The sequence below is a fragment of the Ailuropoda melanoleuca genome, chromosome 13, assembly GCF_002007445.2.
Source record: "Ailuropoda melanoleuca isolate Jingjing chromosome 13, ASM200744v2, whole genome shotgun sequence".
Taxonomy (NCBI): domain Eukaryota; kingdom Metazoa; phylum Chordata; class Mammalia; order Carnivora; family Ursidae; genus Ailuropoda; species Ailuropoda melanoleuca.
Window position 1 is genome coordinate 3,300,262 of NC_048230.1, and position 18,999 is coordinate 3,319,260.

At 44.3% G+C, this 18,999-nt stretch overlaps 1 pseudogene; it reads left to right on the plus strand.

The window, feature by feature from the left end:
- The first annotated feature begins 251 nt into the window (after nucleotides 1-251).
- LOC117795553 lies at nucleotides 252-716 on the plus strand (annotated as a pseudogene).
- The last annotated feature ends 18,283 nt before the right edge of the window (nucleotides 717-18,999 follow it).

Below are 18,999 nucleotides of genomic sequence, written 5' to 3' on the forward strand. Positions count from 1 at the left end.
TACTGCTGGCACACCCCTTGTCCTGACAATTTTCAGAACCTGTTTCTCCTTCAGTCCCAGCAATATTGCTTTAGCAAGTTTTCTTTCGTGCTTGAATCACCTAGAGTTAGTTTCTGTTGCTGGCAGCTAAGAACACTGACCGAACGACGATTAAATTTGGATTTTCATTGTCTCTATCCCCAGGCACCACGTTGCCAAAAAGTTTTAAAAAGAACTAGTAACTCAGGCCTCCTCGCCACTGTCCCTCACTAATGCCAAGGCCGCTTCTGGCTTGCCAAGCCCAGCCCAAGGAGAAGAGGGTAAGTAAGGAGGTCTTAAAGAAGACCGCCTGCAAATGGACTTGTGGTAAAGCACTGGAGAAGCAACTGGCTACAGAAGTCGCTCGCAAGAGTGCGCCCTCTACTGGACGGGCACAGAAACCTCATCGTTACAGGCCTGGGACTGGGGTGCTCTGTGAAATTAGATGTTGTTAGAAGTCCCCTGAACTTCTGAGCCACAAACTTCCTTTCCAGAGTCTGGTGTGAGAAATTGCTCAGAACTTCAAAACAGATCTGCATTTCCAGAGTGTAGCTATTGGTGCTTTGCAGGAAGCAAGCGAGGCCTATCTGTTGGGCCTCTTTGAAGACACAAACCTGTGTACTATCCATGCCAAACATATAACGATTATGCCAAAAGACATCGACCTAGCATCTGGCATATGTGGAGAATGTGCTTAAGAATCCACTATGATGGGGGGCAACTGGGTGGCTCAGTTGGTTAAGGATCCGACTCTTGATTTCAGCTCAGATCATGATCTCAGGGTCATGGGATCAAGCCCCATATAGGGTTCTGTGCTCAGCATGAAGTCTGCTTGTTGCTCTCCCTCTGCTCCTCCCCGCACTTGTGCTCTCTCTCTCTCAAACAAATAAATAAAATCTAAACAAACAAACAAAAAAGAATCCACTATGATGGGGGCGCCTGTTGGCTCAGTCAATTAAGCTTCCTACTCTTGGTTTCAGCTGGGGTCATGAACTCATGGGTCACGGGATAGAGCCTGGTGTCAGGCCCTGGTTGCTTGTTGGGGAGTCTGCTTGAAGCTTCCCTCCCTCTGCCCCTCCCCATGTGCTCTCTCTCTCTCAAATAAATTAATTAATTAAAAAAAAGGAATCCACTATGATGAAAAACATTTTATTCTTTAAAAAAAAATCTCTTCTTCCTGTTATTGGTAGTTCTGAATATTAGATATCTTTTTCCCATGGGGTCAAAAGTTACCTAACTATAGGCTTGCAAGTGGAAAAATAGGGAGCAGAAATCAGGTATTGGCATTTTTTCCATTTGTGTGTGTTGTGTGTGAATTTTTAATAGAAAGGCAGGGACATAAAGCATTAATGCTAGTCAAAATTTGTTTCGTGAACATGTTTCAGCAGTTCAACTTTATAACAATTACAAATACACCTGTTAAGGGGTGCCTGGGTTGCTCAGTTGGTTGAGTGGCTGCCTTCCGTTTGGGTTGTGGTCCCGGGGTCCTGGGATCGAGCCCCACATCAGGCTCCTTGCTCAGTGGGGAGTCTGCTTCTCCCTCTCCCTGCCCCCACCCCAGCTTGTGCTCACTCTCTCTTACTCTCTCTATCTCAAATAAATAAAATCTTTTTTTTTAAGATTTTAGTTATTCATTTGTCACAGACAGAGAGAGAGAGCGCAAGCACAAGTGGGGGAGCGGCAAGCAGAGGAGAAGAAGACTCCCCGCTGAGCAAGAAGTCTGATGTGGGGCTCGATCCCAGGACCCTGGGATCATGACCCGAGCCTAAGGCAGACACTTAACTGACTGAGCCACCCAGGTGTCCCAATAGATAAAATCTTAAAAAAAAAAGTAATCAAAATAGTGTAGTGATAGCATAAGGATAGACACATATGGATCAATGAAATGGAACTGAGTGTTCAGAAATAAACCTTCCCATTGTTGGTCAATTGATTTTTGGCAAGGGTGCCAAGACCATTCAATGAAGAAAAACTGGTCCTTTCCACAAATGCTGCCCAAACAACTAGATATCCATATACAAACGAATGAATGTGGACTGCTATCTCACACTGTAGGTAAAAAATTAACTCAAAATGGATCTTTGACCTAAATGTTAGAGCTAAAACTGTAAAACTCTTAAAAGAAAACCTGGGAGTAAATCTTTGTGATCTTGGATTAGACAATGTTGTCTTAGATATGACATCAGAAGCAAAGTGACAGGAAAAAAATAGGTATATCATACTTCTTCAAAATTAAAAACATTTGTGCTTCAAAGGATACTATCAAGGAAGTAGAAAGACAACCCACAGAATGGGAGAAACTAGGCGCAAACCAGATGCCCGATAAGGGATTTGTATTTAGGATACGTAATATACATATACATACAACTCAACAATAAAAAGAAAAATAACTCAACTGAAAATGGGCAAGGGGCGCCTGGGTGATTCAGTCAGTTGAGTGTCTGACTCTTGGTTTTGGCTCAGGTCACAATCTCAGTGTAGTGGGATAGAGCCCCGTCCCCCACTCGCCGGGCTCTGAGCTCAGCAGGGAGTCTGCTTGAAGATTCTCTCCCTCTGCTCCTCCCCTCACTCATGCTCGCGCTTCTCTCTCAAATAAATAAACAAATCTTTTTAAAAAAAGAAAATGGGCGGAAGATTTGAGCAGATATTTTTCCAAAGACAATGTACAAATGGCCAATAAGCACATGAAAAGATGTTCAATATTATTACTCACAAGGGAAATGCAAATGAAAACCACACTGAGATTGCTAAAGGGAATGGAGTTTCTTCAGAGGATGATGAAAGTGTTCTAAAGCTGATTGTGGTGATGATTGCGCAACCGTGAATGCATGAAAAACCACTGGATTGTACGCTTTAAAAATAAATCTTATTTTTAAGTAATCTCTACATCCAATGTGGGGTTTTAACCTATAACCCCGAGATCAAAAGTCGCATGCTCCCCGGACTGAGCCAGCCCAGTGCCCCTGGGTTGTACACTTTAAATGGGTGAATTGTATGGAGGTGAATTATATCTCAGTAAAGCTGTTAACCAAAAAATCCAGAAGGAGATGCCGCTTTAAGCATACTCAGATGGCTAAAATAGAAAAGACAGACAGTAACAAATGATGATGAATGCGCAGAAGAACCGCAACCCTCATACGTTGCTGGGGGGATTGTAAAATGGTGCAACCAGTTTGAAAGCTTCTCAAAATGTTAGACAGAGAGTTATCATAAGACCCAGCAACTCCTCTCGTAGGTATAGACACAAGAGAAATAAAAACACATATCCACACAAAAGCCTGTACGTGAATGTCCATGGCAGTATTATTTATGATAGCTAAAAAGTGGAAACAATCTAATTGTCCATGAACTGATGAAGAAATAAGCAAAACGTGTCATATCCACATAATGGAAAAATATTTGGCCATGAAAAAGAATGATTTCATTACTCCATGCACAGCATGGATGAATCTTGAAAACATCATGCTAAGTGAAAGAAATCAGACACAAAGGACCACACGTTGTGGGATTACATTTATTGGAAATGTCCAGAATAAGCCAATCTGGGGAAACAGAAAGCAGATGAGTGGTTTTCGGGGGCTGGAGGGAAGAGGGTAATAGGGAGTGACTACTAACAGGGAGAGGGTTTCTTTTCGGGGTGATGAAAATGTTCTAGAATTTGGTAACGGTGACGGCTGACTCTACGGTGACTCTATGAATATTCTGAAAACCACTGAGTTGCACACTTTCAAAGGACAGATTTTATGTGAATTATATCTCAAGCAACCTGTTATTACAGATTTTTTAAAAAATCACGAATAAGGGTGCCTGAGTGGCTCAGTCAGTTAAGTGACGACTCTTGATTTCGACTCAGGTCATGACCTCAGGGCTGTGAGATTCAGCCCCACGTCGGGCTCCATGCTGGGCATGGAGAATGCTTAAGATTCTCTCTCACCCTCTCTTCCTCCCCCTCCCTCACTAAAAATAAAAATAAAATAAATAAAATAAAAATCATGAATATAGTAACGTGATACCACAAATCAAAATAGCATTATAAAGTTAAGTAGTGAATAGGACTCTAGTGAAAATACAGAGTATGACTTTGTATGTTATAGGATAAACATCTGAAAATGTAGTTATTTTGCACAAGTAGGCAAAAAACAATAGTGCAAATAGTAAAAGGGATAGTGAGTATCTGAAAATTGGATATTACCGGGCTAGCAATTTATTTACCTCTATTCCTCAGTGTATTGTTTGTTATGAACTTATCCAGATGTAAACATAAAGCCACCCATGACTTTTTATTGTCTTTTTCAAACAAAACATTGTGACTTCTCAATAAAGAAATATTTTTTTCTAGAATGAGAACATAATAATACTTTCCAAATTGATGAATTTTGTTTCTAAAGGCAAACAGAAAATATCATAGCTATAGCAACATTATTGAAATCTACACTTCTGCAGCAAAACAAGGCTGTAAATCATTCTGTTGCCAAAAAGGTCTAAATCCAATTAATGACTAAATCCAATTAACGAGCTAATGACACATTTTATGCTTGAAGAGAAAGCAAACAAAAGTCCTTTATCTAGTGATGTTCTAGGCTGTTGCAAAAAATTCAATAGCATACAATGTAACAAAGTAATTACCATTGTGTGTGCATCCTAAAAGATATTTCCCTTCACATAGGAAGGAAAATGCTGATGTTCTATGTACCAAACAGCCTTTGGTGTATGTGTGCTACATATAGAAGGGAAAATGCTCCGTGGCATTTTATTCTCTGCATCGCTGCAGATTCATGATATGGGAGAAGAGAGTTTTCATCTATAATAATTATCTTGTGAAAAAATATATATTGAAATCGGTACTGATGGAAACCTAGCCAAAGGCTTAGCAAAGAAGAGCACTATTCTAGGAATAAAAGGTTGCGCCAGAATGCCAATTCACACACTGCTTCACTCGCAGAGAACAAAGCGAACAACAGGTGCCCGGACCTTGACTCAGGGATGAAGGAAGGAGAGGAGATGGCAAATATGCAATGCAACTAATGAGTGAACATCTTTTCAGCATGTTGCGAGAAGAAACGAGACTCTGCTTCTCTAAGCGGAGGCAAGTCGTCTGCTGCGGAAAGACGCTCCCACACATTTTTTTAAATAAAGAAAGTGATTTATAGTATTTCTTCGTGACACTCATACTGCCTGGAGAGATATTTCTCTAATTTCAAGGGGATTATCTCAGCTCTGTGTTCACATTCTTGCATGGCCTGAACCTGGCCCTTCAAGGCTAATACAGAAACAAGTTTTAAAAGTTGAGAATGGGAATGAACTTGCAGAATTTCTTAAGAAGATGTAAACACAGTGGCTAACTGAACGTAATAATAATAATAATAATAATAATAATAATAATAATAGATGTAAACGACCTAGATCCATTATTTATTGCTGCATAAATAATTGCCCCAAGAAGCAGCAGTTTACAACAATAGACATGCTCTCACAGTTTCTGCAGGGCAAGAATCTGGGTGCAGCTTAGCTGGGTGACTCTGGTCCAGGGCTCCTCCTGAAATTGTGGTCAAGCTATTGGTGGGGGCTGAGTCATCTCAGGGCTTGACTGGAGAAGGATCTATTTCCAAGCTCACTCAGGTGGGTGTTGGCAGGCTTCAGTCATTCCTGGCGGTCAGCTGGAGACAGCAGTTCATTGCCATGTGGACCTCCCCCAGGGCATCCCACAACGGCAACTGGATTCCCTCAGTAAGTTCTCAGGCGGAGAGCAAGACAGAAGCCATAGTCTTTTTGTAACCTGATGACATCCCATAATTTCTGCCATATTCTCTTTGTTAGAAATGAGTCAATGAGTCCTGTCCACACACAAGGAGAAGCGATTACACACAGGTATGGATAGCAGGAAGTAGGGATCCCTGAGGTCCTCTCAGACACTACTCGCCACAGTAGCCATGTTCTTCCATCGTGTGGCTTTACCTGGATCAGGGGTGCCCCATGATTCACCAGGTCCTGGTTGGTGAAGCTGTCTCTACTCCTCCATCTGGCGTGGCCTGAATTCTCAGTGCTCTGTGATCCAGGAGGCATACCTTGACCAACCATGTCAGTCATTGAAGATAGGTGCAAAGTCTAAATCAAATCCTAATTTGGAATCCAATGCCCTTGGGCACACAGCTATTACAGACATTTCCCCCTGTCTCCTTTAGCTGGCATGGCTGTGTGGTGGGACAGGTCTAAGCCCATTGCTCTCCTTTCCTGCGGCCGGGACAAAGGTTATCTTAGACAGCATGTCTTCTTAGCCAGGATACGCTGAGATACTAATTATCCCAATCCCTCAAATGGAGTTGGTCTGCCCTGACCTCAGAGGTCAGTGGAGTGGGTGCAGCCTGAGAGGATGCTTCATCTTTGTCCTTGGGAGTTTGCTCTCAAACATGTGCAATGTTTGTCTAGGCCGGTCAGCCCAAGTAGGAGCGGCCTGAACTGAGGCAGTGAGTCTCTCATTGACCTGCTCCATCAGGGTTAGAGACAACTGGTTGTCCTTCAATCTCCATTTTCCTTTGTACTTAGTAACAAAATCCCTGATTATTCACTGGGCACATGACTGCCCGGAGTAAAAACAACAATGATCAGTCTTCTTCCAGGAAGATGTGGTCACGTGACCAGGTTCTGGCCAATGTCATATAAGCAGTAGTTGGTATGAGCAATAGAAGTAGTTGATATGGGCTATTTCCAGGGAATAGCCTTAAAAGAAAGCAAAGCCTGGCTTTGCCCTTCTTCCTTTGCATTGGCTATAATATGGACACAATGACTAGAAGTCTAGCAGCCATGTTGAGATAACCTTGGGAATAGAAGCCATGCAGGCTAAAGCAATATGCAAGAAGGATACCATGGCATACCTTACCAATCCTGGGATGACTATCTCTGGACTTCTTAAATATGAGAGAAAAATAGATTTGCATATTTAAGTCATTTCTAGATTTTTCTGTTACTCCTAAATGATTCCTGTACTAACAAATGATGTGGCTTTGTCAAGTCCAGACCCAAAGTGTATGCAATTCAAATCTAGTCTTGCCATGACCTGAGCTCCCCCACTACTTCCTACGATATTCTTCTAGTAGACAGGGATCGTCTCTAAATACAGGGCAGGGGTGCCTGGGTGGCACAGCGGTTAAGCGTCTGCCTTCGGCTCAGGGCGTGATCCTGGCGTTACGGGATCAAGTCCCACATCAGGCTCCTCCGCTATGAGCCTGCTTCTTCCTCTCCCACTCCCCCTGCTTGTGTTCCCTCTCTCGCTGGCTGTCTCTTATCTCTGTCAAATAAATAAATAAAATCTTTTAAAAAACTAAAAAATTAAAAAAAAATAAATACAGGGCAAAGAGTTCAAGCAAACATTGCCAGGTTCCCACTGGCAACTCTACAATCTGCACAGAGGGGGACGTTCCTGCTGAACTGTAGGGATGGGGCTAGGTCAGGGCAGGGGCTAGTCCTTGGGGTCTTCTTTAGATAGAGGGACCAACAGGTGCCTGTGGGGCTTGCAGCTGAGCTCTCCTGCCATCTGTCCTGGGTGTTGCCCAAGCCCAGGTTCCAGATGTGTAGGTCAAGCCCTTGTCTAACGCAGCTATGTAGAGCCAGCAGGTACCTTTAAGAACAAGGAGTGGGACTTGCCGGCAATGAGGAAGTACAGATAAAAGACAAGTGAAGCTGTCTTCTGGAAGAAGGCAGGGACTGGGCACAAACAAGTCCGTATCAAGCACCAACGTGGACAGTGTTTGCGTTGTGTGTGTAATGTCAGCCAGAGGGCCCTGGGAAACAAAGGCCATGTCTGTTTTCCTTTCATGGCCTCTGCTCCTCAGTGTCAATTACTTTCTCTAATGAAACCCACACCCAGGCTTATGCCAGGGCTGTGCTCAGCTCCCACTCTCCTTTTCACCGCATGCCAAGGAAATAACTTGGCTCCAGGCATACATGGGAGGTGGGGGGGGCATTTCTGGGGTACTTTGTGCTGATGATAGAACCCAGAGTATCTACCAGTTTCTTGGGCCCATCACATCCCTAATGTAAAATGCAAGTCCTGTTTTGCAGGAAGGGCAGGAATTCACCTTAGGCGATAGGGGAATTTCAGCAAATTATAATCTGCTGTAAGAATTCTGGATTGCACATATTTTTTAATGCTCCTGAACTACATTTAACTTCAGCTTGATAAACTCACTCCAATATCTTCAGACCGTTCTCTGTTGGTAGACGCTGGCCCAAGAATATCGCCAGTTCAAAATCCATTACCCAGTGCCTATTATTTTTTCAATATATTTTCCAAAATGAGGCAGAGGGACACTCACTGGCCCAGAAGTGGTCAACGGGATGGGAAACATGTGGGTCCTCAAGTCAGGCAGTCCTGCAGTGAAACGGAGACCCTCACACTGGAGTCCAGAGGGAGTGTCTGTGGTTGTGGAATAAGACATAAAGGAATGTGTGCATGACTTAGGGTTACAAAGGTTACTAGCTGAAAGAGTAAAAATATTAATAAAGCCTTAATGGGAAGTAGTGGGGGAGGTGAAAGGGAAATGTTTTTAGCACACCAGATCCTTATCTTACACAGCAGGAAGCCAGCTGATACATCAAAAATGATGGTATTTTTTCTTTTTCTTTTTTTTTTTTTTAAGATTTATTTATTTATTTATTTGACAGAGAGAGAGAGACAGCCGGCGAGACAGGGAAAACAGGCAAGGGGGTGGGAGAGGAAGAAGCAGGCTCCCAGCGGACGAGCCTGATGTGGGGCTCGATCCCAGGACTCCGGGATCACACCCCGAGCCAAAGGCAGAAGCTTAACGACTGAGCCACCCAGGCGCCCCCAAATGATGGTATTTTTTCAACAAATGTTTATGATGTCCTAAGTCAATGAGGATACAGACATAAAACAAACTAAACAAAGTCACTACACTCGTTCTACTAATAAGCCTATTGGTTAAAGATCAGAGATATTAAGAAGGAATAGTAAAAGTCTAAAAAGAGTTGCCTTGGGGGAGCCTGGGTGGCTCAGTCGGTTGGTTAAGTGTCTACCTTCAGCTCAGGTCATGATCTCAGGGTCCTGGGATGGAGCCCCATGTCAGGCGCCCCGCTCAGTGGGGAGTCTGCTTCTCCCTCTCCCTGTGCCCCGCCCCACTTTGTTCTTGCTCTCTCATTCACTCACTCTCTCTCAAATAAATAAATAAATAAATAAAATCTTGAAAAAAAAAAGTGTTGCCTTGGGGAGCAGATTTAGGAGAGGTGGGGGGTAGAGAGAAATAGGACAAGGGATTGATTTTCCTGCAAGTTCTGCCATACTCTGTATACATTAAATATATTAAGTTACTACTCAAATATTCTACTACCTATTAGTTATATATCCTTGAATACATTACTCAAATTCCCTGGGCCTCCATTCTTTTGTCTGGAAATTGGGGATAATAATGATCTCCTCAAAGACTATTTGTTACAGGAGTATCTGCCTAAAGTAGACGCAAAAATGTCAGTCCCCTCCCTCTGTCTCCCATGTAATATTTTGCAGTCCAAGACTTTCAGGCTGAGAAGCGATGTAACATTCCTGGGTTCTGTCCATCTGACACAAAGATGCCCATCTCAAATTTCTCCAAGCACCAGGGGAACAGGATGTACATTGGTGAGAACCTGCATCTTGAAAGAACACTGACCAAATATTAACAGGATTTCTGTTTGGACAATATGTTCGAGTTGCTGATAACAGCTAAGGTAATTTGCTGTCCTGACTCTATTATTGCCCCAGAAGCTCTCACAATTGGCTACTTAATCCCTGAGATACTGAAGGGCTCATGATGTAAGAGAGAGAACAACTGTAAATTCAAGAGAGAGAGAGATCACTGTCTGGGATCAGGTTGTAAGAGAACTGTAAATTCAAGAGAGAGAGAGATCACTGTCTGGGATCAGGTTGTAAGTGTAGAAAAATACAAAGAATGTCAACCCAGAGCCAGGAGGATTGCTGACATCCCCGCTGGCTACGAAGGGGAAGTGTACAAATGCGATCCTTTGTGTGGTGACCCCCACACAGCTATATACACACAGGGCGGCCTGCTTGCAGGTTCTGCGATCTGCCAGTGGAAGGGGGGGCAGTGAGGGGAGGTTTTAGGGGTAAAGCACAGGCAGTGATGGGCTGGAAAAGATCTAACAACCAGTCCTGGCGGGGGAGCCCTGAGTTGTAGCGGTTGCCAATTTCCATGGTGTAAATATTACCAGCGTGGCCGATTTCAAGCTACTGTGTTGCAGTGGCTGAATGCAGAATGGAGAAGAAATGCGCAGAGTCAGCTCTTCCCCGCGGGTGCCAGTCAGTCCCAACACATTGCTGGCTGCAGGTTTCCAGCACTGTTCTCTTCCAGAAAAAAACTCCCAGCTCCTTACACTCATCTGCTTCTAAAGTTGTGGATCTTGATTTAATTTTGAGTCCAGAATTCATCTGTACCTCCCAAACAGCATTGTTCATTCAACCCTGATTGCTTATTTACTCTTTTGTAAAGTTCATGGCCCATCACAGCTCATAGGAACTCTGGGACTGGAGTATTTCCCCCCACCCCAAATCTACACAATGGTTGGCAAGACCATTTGTTTATTCAGAAGCAGCCAACAGGATGCTACGGGCCGGTCAGTGAACCACCCTGCCCCTCAAGGTTTGGCAAGCTCCTGCTGGCCAAGGAAAGCTCCAAGCAGGCAAGAGAGAGCTCCCTCACTTCTGGTGGCCCTCACAGCTACAGTTCTTTGGAAATGAAGTGGATGCCTCGCTGTTTGACACATGTATGAACCTCTTTCTCACAGGAAACTCTCCCTCATTAGTCTCTAGGCGGCCTCCCTTTGAACCTGCCCCTGGCCCCTTTCCTCTCTGAAGTCCTGTATCCTGGAGCCAGAGAAGTTACGCCCAGGCTCTATAGGGCCCTGATGTTTATATACTCGGGGGATCCCCTTCTTTAAAGAAAAGAATCCAACCTTATTAATATAAAGCTTCTGGGCTCAGGGCCTTTAGAATGAGTCCATGCAAACGAGGGTCTCTAGAGGAAGCTTCATTCATTTCCAGTCAATACGCCTCTGTAGCCAGCCTATGCTCCAAAGAGAGCTGGAGGTTTGCCTGGTGACGGTGAGCGGTGGAATGTCCTGTTGTTTTTTTTTCCTTGTGGGGGAGGAGGAAGTTCCAAACCCTGCGCTGCTGAAAAACTCTGCCTTTGAGCCTGATCCTGGCAGATGTTAGCCAGCTCCTAAGGAAGCCATTTTATGCGGCAGCACTCTTGCCGAATCCCATGGCTACTCCCCCCTGCTTGGCACAGAACACCGCAGCGCGCCTGTAACAAACAGGCCGAGACCTTCCCCAGGGGTCCAGGGCAACATCTTCTCTAACCCCCAGCCGGCTAAATTCAAAATCACAGTGGAGGAGAAGGGACCTCTAGTGGCCGATTTCCAAGGTCACATCCCTGCTACCTTCTCCCTGGTCTCTCTGGTCTGTCAACCCTGGGTTGTCAGTTCCAAGAGCTAGCACAAGGCAACTATAGACTAGATCAGAATAATTTTGGGTTTTGACACACGTGGGTTGTAGAGGGTAGGATGACATCTCTGTGTGGCGTGTAGACGATGGAGTGGATCTTTTCTGGTGTACTTGCAGACAAAAACTACTGCTCTCCGAGGGAGGCTGGGTCCAGTGTTGTGCCAGGGAGTGAAGGGACCTAGGGGAAGCAGAAATGGGACCTCAGCCGAAAGTAGTAAATGGTCTGCATTTTGAAAGTGGAGCAGAATACTGGGAAAGAGTGGATTTTAAACTCTTTTTTAAAATCATGACTCTTTTGAAAAGCTAATTAAAAGCCAGAAACCATCTCCTCAGAAAAATAACCACGTCCACTTGCACACACACACACACACACACACACACACCCGCACACGCATTTTTGTCTGAAATTCAGGAATTTCATGGATACTTTAAGGCACATCCATGTGGTTCACGAAGCCAAGTTAAACTCCGAAATAAGGCATTTGGCTAAGAATGCAGTGGGGCAGCCAGGAATCTTGAGTGGATTCCAATCCCTGTGTCACTTTGGACAAGTCTCTTTACCTCTCTGAACTTCATTTCCTCATCTATTAAAAAAAGGAAGGGTAGACAGATGTAGGATTTCCAGATAAAAGACAGGATACTTAGGGGCGCCTGGGTGGCACAGCGGCTAAGCGTCTGCCTTCGGCTCAGGGCGTGATCCTGGCATTATGGGATCGAGCCCCACATCAGGCTCCTCCACTGGGAGCCTGCTTCTTCCTCTCCCACTCCCCCTGCTTGTGTTCCCTCTCTCGCTGGCTGTCTCTATCGCTGTCAAATAAATAAATAAAATCTTAAAAAGAAAAAAAAGACAGGATACTTAGTTAAATCTGAATTTCAAATAAATACAGATTTTGTTTTAGTACAACTCTATCCCAAATATTGGCTTTGTCATGAACTAACAGTTGCACAGGACATACTTAGACTAAAAAGGTATTCATTGTTTACCTGGATTTAAAATTTAACATGGTGTCCTCTATTTTTATTTGCTAAATCTGGCAACCCTAGACAGGTGGTCTTTGAGGTCTTGATTTAATGTCTAATATCTTCAGTGATGAAGGAATCCTAAGGAAAACTTGGGAAGTCAGAGGATCATTAATCACTGTTTAAGCTAGAAATTCCGAAGTCCCATGACTGAGTGTAAGCAGTTTATTATTTTTTTAATTTTTAAAAGATTATTATTATTATTATTTTTTAGGTAATCTCTACATTCAACATGGGGCTTGAACCCACGACCCCAAGATCAAGAGTCACATGTTCGTCCGACTGAGCCAGCCAGGCGCCTCTGAGTTTAAGCAGTTGAGTGGACACTGTGTTGGATTCTGGAAGGAAAAGTCACCACATGGGGTGCCTGCATTGCTCAAAGGACCACTCTATTGTTGCTAGGCTGTGACTGCCAGATCTCTAGCTCTTCTGTCACTTTAAAACCGTCAGTGCATTCCCGGTGACTAGCTAGATGACCCTCCTGGCTTGCAACCCTCCAGCCTTTTGCAGAGCAGCTGCCTCCGTCACATAAAGCTTGGGGACAGCAGATGTGAAGGCCACGGCTCGGAGACCTTAGGGAACGGCGCTGCTTAAGAATGGCTTCACAGCTGTGCCTCTCAGGCCTTTCCTACGTGCTGGTTGCTTGGTTCCCTCTCCTGTTCCTCATTCCCGAGCCGCAGGAGGTCCAGTGAGCCCCATGCACCTGCAGAGTCCATCTCCCACAGACGGCCCTGTGTACACATTCTCTTCCAGGGGAGCCCCAACTTGCACCCCTAATTTATCTCCAAGTGGGTATCCTCCTCATCTCTTTCTCCCTTCCTTTCTCTTCCTTCTGTTCCTTCCTCCCTCCTTCCTTCCCTCCCTCCTCTCTTTTTGCTGCTGTTTCTTGAGTACCTGACATACTCTAGGCACGTCCCCTGAGCTGGGGGTCTTCCACTCCCATCACTCTCACCAACACTCGCTCCATAGTCTGTGGTTCCCAAAATGAGAATCCTGAACACTGTGTCGGTCACCCTGGTAGGTTGTTAAAGATGAAACTCCTGAGGGTCATCAGACGTGATGAGTGACGGGTGCCTGGAGACTCCCCAGGTGTGTCTGTCTTTCTTTCCTTCTTTTCTTTTCTTTTCTTTTCTTTTCTTTTCTTTTCTTTTCTCTTTCTTTCTTTCTTTCTTTCTTTCTTTCTTTCTTTCTTTCTTTCTTTCTCTCTTCCTTTCAAAGATATTGCTTATTTATCTGACAGAGAGAGGGAGAACACGAGCGGGGGGAGGGGCAGAGGGAGAAGCAGACTCCCCACCGAGCAGAGAGCCCAACACGGGCTCGATCCCAGGACCCCAAGATCATGACCCGAGCTGAAGGCAGATGTTTAACTGACTGAGCCACCCGGGCGCCCCTCCCCAGGTGTTCCTTATGCTCACCTAAATCCGCAGGCTGTGGATGCCAGTTCTTGGACCCCCTTATCTGTCCAGAAGTGCACGGGGCTCAATGTGGAGCAGATTGGTTTCCACTCCTAGGAATTTCCAGATTCGGGGCTGCCTGTCTCCTCTCCCTCTGGGTCTGAGCTCCTTGTGGGAGATGTGAAGTCCTAGACTCTGTTAATACTCCACCAGCCAAACTACTTAGGCTTAATGGTTAACTACTAGGCTTCCCTATTTATGGCAAAATTGTTTTCCCTTTCTGTCAGTTTTAGGAAAGAGCAATGTTCCAGGAATGACTTTTATGACCTTGGACAAATCTCATCACTTCTTTGACTCTCCAGAAGGGGCGCCATGATATCATTTTTGAAAAATCTGAACTCCCTCTCCAGCACTGATGGCACTCTACCTGGCTCCTACCCATTATTAACTTTCCCTTCCAGAATGTAAGGCCCTTTAAGACGAGGAGTTTGTTTTGTATATCTTTGTATCTCTCGGGGTACCCACTTAATGTGGAATTCAGGGAGCACCATTCATCTTGTAGACGTCGTAGATTTGTATAGTTAGTAAAGCAATTTTCCGCAGATGTCAGGAGAGTGACTTGGGAAGCCAGGTCTTTTATTTATTCATGATAAAGATACCATATTGGCTTGAATGGCACTGGCCCTCCCAATGTTTAGAGCACTCAGCACTTAGGGGATAATTATCTGCTAAATACTTACCCTAAAATTTGAGTTATGAAAATGTCAAATATACAGAAAATTGAAACTGAGTAACTATTTAACCCTCTCTTTATTCTAGATTCAGTAGGTGTGAATATTAGCTATTATTTGCTGTGTGTGGTGTGTGTGCATGTGTGTTTGTTTTTGCTGAAATCATTTGAAAGTTAATTATAGTCCTCATGACACTTAACCCATAAATATCTCAGCAGGTATCTCCTAAGAATTAGGACACTCTCCTACATAACTGCAATTCTATTATCACACCTAAGAATAATTAACCATTATTTCCTAATCTCATTTAGAAATAGAAGTTGGTGTTGGTGCCCTGCCCACATGCGCTTGGCCTGCCTAGAGGTTACCTGCCAACAGCTCCCATATAGCAAGCAGATGACTTCCTGAGTGTCTCTCCCTGAACCTTCATGGCTGGATCAAAAGAGCGCACACCAGGGGCGCCTGGGTGGCTCAGCTGTTAAGAGTCTGCCTTCAGCTCAGGTTATGGTCCCAAGATCCTGGGATCAAGCCCCTCATCGGGCTTCTCGCTCGGCAGGAAGCCCGCATCTCCCTCTCACACTCCCTTTGCTTGTGTTCCCTCTCTCACTGTTGTTCTCTGTCAAATAAATAAATAAAATCTTTAAAAAAAAAAAAGAGTGCACTCCACCCTTATAGGATGGGCTGGAGATCCTGGGGAGTCAACGCCCCAAGAGTGTTCCTGAACCAAGGATGGAAAGAAGTGAGTGGATAAACACCCAAGCTCCCTTCCCCTCATGAGTTGATTCTGAGGGGTGCTCCACAGAGCGTGTCAAAGGGCCTACAGGGACGGTCACCCCCAACACTGACCTGTTCATCAACATACCCTTTATTGGCTGTCCTGCCTTCCCTACCTCACTTCCTTGCTGCGCTTCCGGAGGTCACCTTTGAATAAACTACAGCTTGCGGCCGAAGCCTCTGTCTTAGAGTCTGCTCTGGAGGGACCCAGAACCGAGACATCAGTTCACTGCTGAATTCACTTACAGATGATGATAGTAAAACGCACCGCTCTCAGATCCGCAGAGAAGCAAACTCGAAGCCTGCTCCGATGGTGCTTGCGACTCAGCCACAGAAACCACTCTTGGTTCCGACTCTTCCTGGAACGATGCTTTGTACGGAGGCTGCGTCTATTCCTCAAGTCCTGCCCGGCTTGCATTAGTCATATAATGGCTACTGCTAATTAAGAGCTTACCACGTGGCTGTTTCACGTCCTTTACTGCACCTGCTCCCCACGGTGGCTTTGTAGCGAAAGCGTTATTATTATTCCCGTTGTATCGGCAAAGAACTCGAGGCTCATGGAGGTTAAATAAGTGGTTGAAGTCAAGCGAGTAAGGGGCAGCTCTCTGGTAGGCTCGCCACTGTGTTAAAATGCGCAGATCTTCTTTTATTCTAGTCTTGTATGAACGAGAACAATAGTGCTGGCCAGATAACACTGGATAGCACGGTGTAATAATAGCATAAATGTACATATTTTTTAACCAATAAAAGAGTTATCTTCAATTGCTGATTCTTGAAAGTGTAATACAAGGATTCCCCAAACACGTGAGGGTCTCAAAGGTATAAAACTTTTCCCTGTCATGTAGGATCTCATTAATCTTCAAAAATGTCCTTCCTTTCTGGCTTGAGATCTCCCTGGTTCCCCTTGTACTTCTCCTGCCCCAGACCTGATATCAGCTGTTTCCTCAAGGAGTCCTAGTTCATTGTAGTGAAGAATGATATTAAAGCCCAGATTCTGGGTACTAGGAGTATTCTTTTCTACAGGATTGGCAATGTTTCTAGCCATTCCAGGCTGTACACCTAGAAAAAAATGTATGTTTTAAAAATAATTTTCATGGGGCGCCTGGGTGGCTCAGTCATTAAGCTCCTGCCTTCGGCTCAAGGCGTGATCCCGGGGTTCTGGGATCGAGCCCCACATCGGGCTCCTCTGCTGGGAGCCTGCTTCTTCCTCTCCCACTCCCCCTGCTTGTGTTTCCCTCTCTTGCTGTCTCTCTCTCTCTCTGTCAAATAAATAAATAAAATCTTTAAAAAAGAAAAAAAAATAAAAATCGTTTTCAATTCTGTTTACCATTACAGTGCTTTACTTTGTTCTTTGATTTTCTGATTAGGTCTTTTTTCCCCTCTTATACTGAAATTCTTGATTCCTTTTTTAAAATTAATTAATTTATTTAGCACAAGCCAGGGGGAGAAGCAGAAGGAGGGGTAGAGGGAGAAGCAGGCTCCCCGCTGAGCAAGGAACCCGATGCAGGACTAGATACCAGGACCCTGGAATCATGACCTGAGCTGAAGACAGACACTTAACTGACTGAGCCACCCAGGCACCCCTGAAATTCTTGATTCTTAATGTTATTAATTCAAAAATGTGTTTATCCTGCAGTATAAGGAAAATAATTTCAAATAATAAAACCAATAATAATACTACCAAGAAAATGACTGAATGAGATTTAAAATATCTTTTTAGTTCTTTTTATCCTTGCAGTGTTCTGAACTGTGCTCTAATGTCACCGAAAATAAATCGTTTCTAGGTGCCGTACAAAAAAACCCAACAACCCCCCCCCCAAAAAAAAACCCGAAGAACTTTTCCCTGTCATGCCTGGCTTAGGACAGCTTATGCACTAGGCATGGGTCACCAGTGGCAAGTAATACTTTTCCAGCATGATTTAAGTTGTGGAATCTTTCAATATTTTGGCTGTCATGTTCAAGTTAGATAATTTTGATAATCTGACAGTCTCAGAATGGTAATGGGACAAGTCTGAGGAGGGTTGATTTTCACAGCAACCGAGATATTGGAACATTCCACAACTTAAATCCTGCCGGAAAGGTATTACTTGTCACTGGTAATGCAAGCCCAGTACATTATCTAATTTGGACATGGCAATGTTTGGTGAAATATGCCACACATTTTTGCACAAGGTCAGGTTTTCCAGAAATAATTACATCCCTGTTAGTAATATCTGGCCCCACCTAGTAATTTAGGGACACATGAAAACTCAGATCTGAAGATGTCTTTCCTAGTTAGTGTCTTCTCTAAGAATCCATAAAAAGAAACAGACTTTGAACCCAATTTATTTTGCTGACTTGACCCTACTGTCATAAAGTGTTTAAATTCAAGTAGTATAAAGATGGTAACAGGGAAAGGATTCAGGGTTCCAGAGGAAGGAACAATTGGCCAAGGAAGTCAGCTTTTCAGAGCTCAGCAGGTAAGCAGTAAAACTTCATCTTGTATGGAAAGTAGAGTCGTGAAAACAAGTCAAGTAAGGGAAATTCATTTTGAAACGATGCTGTCTGGTATGGTGGAAGGGAAGGGGAGACATTAATTCTCCTCCTTAATTAATAGGGTCGGGTAGGGTCTGCCAAGGAGCCTACTGCTCTCACCTACAGTGGACACTGCTTGAGAAAACTCTATCAATGACCAAATTCAGAAATCATCCCTGCTACAGTGCTATGACAGAAATCTTTTTGGCAAGGTTTTAAAATTACAAAAGAATTAATTTTTTAAAAAAGATTTTATTTATTTTTTTGAGAGAGAGAGAACAGAGATAGAGAGAGAGAGAGCACACGCTGGGAGCAGAGGGAGAAGCAGGCTACCCCCTGAGCAGGGAGCCCGACAAGAGGCTCGATCCCAGGACCCTGAGATCATGACCTGAGCTGAAGGCAGACGCTTAACCAAAGGAGCCATCCAGGGGTCCCAAAAGAATTGATATTTGTACTAACTGTATCTTCTTGAAATATTGACCTAGGGTTGCCAGTCAGAAAGGGTGAGTGTGGCGGGAATGAAGCTTGCTCCTGTTGGGATGGGGCCTACAGAAGTCCTGGGCAGGTTAATATTTGAATTATATTCCAGCTCTTGAAGGCTGGTATTGGTATTAAAGGGACAAAATTACAAGTTGCTAATGTCTGTGGAGAGGCCAGGGCTCAGAAGGGATTAATGGCAGCTTCTTAAAGGAGGAGCATATCAGTCGACGCAGTAGGGTGCTTAAGAGCCTGGCCTTGGGAGTCCAGGGTTCGAATCCTAGCCCTGACAGTTCCCGTCTTCAGGATCTTGGGCAAATTATATAATCTCTCCAAACCTTTAGAAATGACCTCAAGAGGGCTGTTAGGCACTTCATCGAGATCGAGATAATGTCTATAGAGTGGTTCGCACAGTGCCTGCTGCCTAGAAAGCATTCAACACGTGTTTCTACCGTATTTATAGCGGAACTCTTGAAAAGAGGTAATACATACCTATGTTTTTCACAAATGAAATGGGAAGAATCTAGGGAGATGGATAGCAGCAGCAAAAGCATAGAAG